This window comes from Pinus tabuliformis, chromosome 6 (genome assembly GCF_031772625.1).
Source record: "Pinus tabuliformis cultivar Carrire ecotype Pingquan chromosome 6, CPIR1, whole genome shotgun sequence".
Taxonomy (NCBI): domain Eukaryota; kingdom Viridiplantae; phylum Streptophyta; class Pinopsida; order Pinales; family Pinaceae; genus Pinus; species Pinus tabuliformis.
Genome location: NC_142292.1, coordinates 1543840175 through 1543841955, shown reverse-complemented (window position 1 = coordinate 1543841955; position 1781 = coordinate 1543840175). Strand labels below are relative to the sequence as shown.

The 1781-nt window shown below is 35.5% G+C and overlaps 1 pseudogene; it reads left to right on the top strand.

The window, feature by feature from the left end:
• Positions 1-245: 245 nt before the first annotated feature.
• LOC149264606 (uncharacterized) lies at positions 246-703 on the top strand (annotated as a pseudogene).
• The last annotated feature ends 1078 nt before the right edge of the window (positions 704-1781 follow it).

Sequence of the window (1781 nt, the reverse complement as noted above, 5' to 3'; positions counted from 1 at the left end):
ATCCACGCTGGTTGGCTTGTTTTGTTTATCCATGCAGGAAAACACTTCGACACTTCTCTCTGGTCGATTGACTTTTTTGTTTATCCACGCAGGTAATACATCTTCACTAATCCAACTTTAAACTTCCAAATAAAAAATCTTTAAGAGGCCGAATATTTTTTTAGGTTGTCCTCCATGCTGGTAATACAGAGTGCCACACATTTTACCAATTATTTGTCTCAATTGGTAAAAATCCAGTGAGTACAATGGCCATGCTTAGCTCGACAGTCTTCTTGGTATTACTATCGACGATGGTCATTGGTACCATCGTTTATCTCAGATTGTGGACTGTGGAAGCTAATATTGATCCCACTGATAGAAACAAGAATAGACAGGTTTATGTTCGAGCGGTCGCAAAGCGAAGCGTTGGATGAATAGACAAGTTTATGTTCGAGTAGGCGCAAAGCGAAGCATTGGATGAAGCAGCTTAATGGAGAAAGAAGTATGACGAAGAGGTGGAGAACTCTAATGAAAGCATGCAAAAGCTTATAGAGGTTACTCAAACCCTAGAAAAGAAAATCAATGGCTAGAGAATCTATCTGGAAATACGTTTAAATGAGTTACAAAAGGAAAACCATGGGATGTTCAAAGATACAGCAAAAATGAAGTAAGCGGTGGAATATCAGAAGCTCAAGTGGAGGAGACAGGAATCAAAGAAGTCTGAAGAAATCAAACGGTCTCATGATAGAAGCTGGAGGTTCCGCCAGGCACAAGGGTCTTCGTCAAAGTCTGAATGTCGACGCTGACACCATCACTCAATAGATGTAAATCCACATCCGTTGCATCACAATAGCCACACAGATTTTGTAGAAAAGTCACACAGAGTTTGCATTTTTTTGTTTTTGTTTTTCTTAATAATAAAAATGATTTTAGAATTTACAAATCTAAAATCAATAATAAAATTTATGTTCCTTTTAAACAAAAAAACTGGACAAATTCCATACCAATCATTCGCTGATAAATTCAATGGAGTTTTCAAAAAACTTGTAGAGTTGGAATCTCCTCCTCACATCCACTGCGGCATTACTGGAGCTCTGATACCACAATAATGGCAGAAGTGTCCTCAGACACGTAATTTTATTAATCAGAAAAAAACAATTACATATTGATTTTGCAAGAGTTTACACCCGAACTACAAAACACTCTTGCAATGAGCTATTTATAAGCTAAAATGTCCTAACTACCTCTAATTATGGATCACTTATTAAATAACAAGTGTCCACTTACAATAAATGCTATTCAAACAACTTGCTAACAAATCTCCAAAAATAAAGCCTAAGATATGACACATTTGTAGAGTCATATCTTGCTACAACAATATACTAATTCTAAATGTCTCCATTAAATAATTAAGTATTATAGAATAATAATTATTAATTTAATATCTTAAATTAATAATTATTTTATTCCAACTTTATAACCTATGATAATATTTTATTTTTGGATCATCTAACAAAAGCTAACGGAAAGTGGCCACCGAAGCAAGCAAGACCTCGGGATGCAAGTGAGAAGGAAAATGTTGCTCCTTACAACAAGTTTAATGCGGTGGATAAGGGACATGGACCTTAGCCTAGAGAGCAACCTAATAAAGGTGATGGTAGGGTACAGTTGTTTTTATGTGAAAAATTCTCTTCTACAGACAAAAGGGAACTCCCTAGATCTAGTGGTTTGATCTAGAAACAAAGAGGCAAAAATATCTATGAATTCCTTAGAGAAATTAGCTTATGCAAGAAAAGACCTAC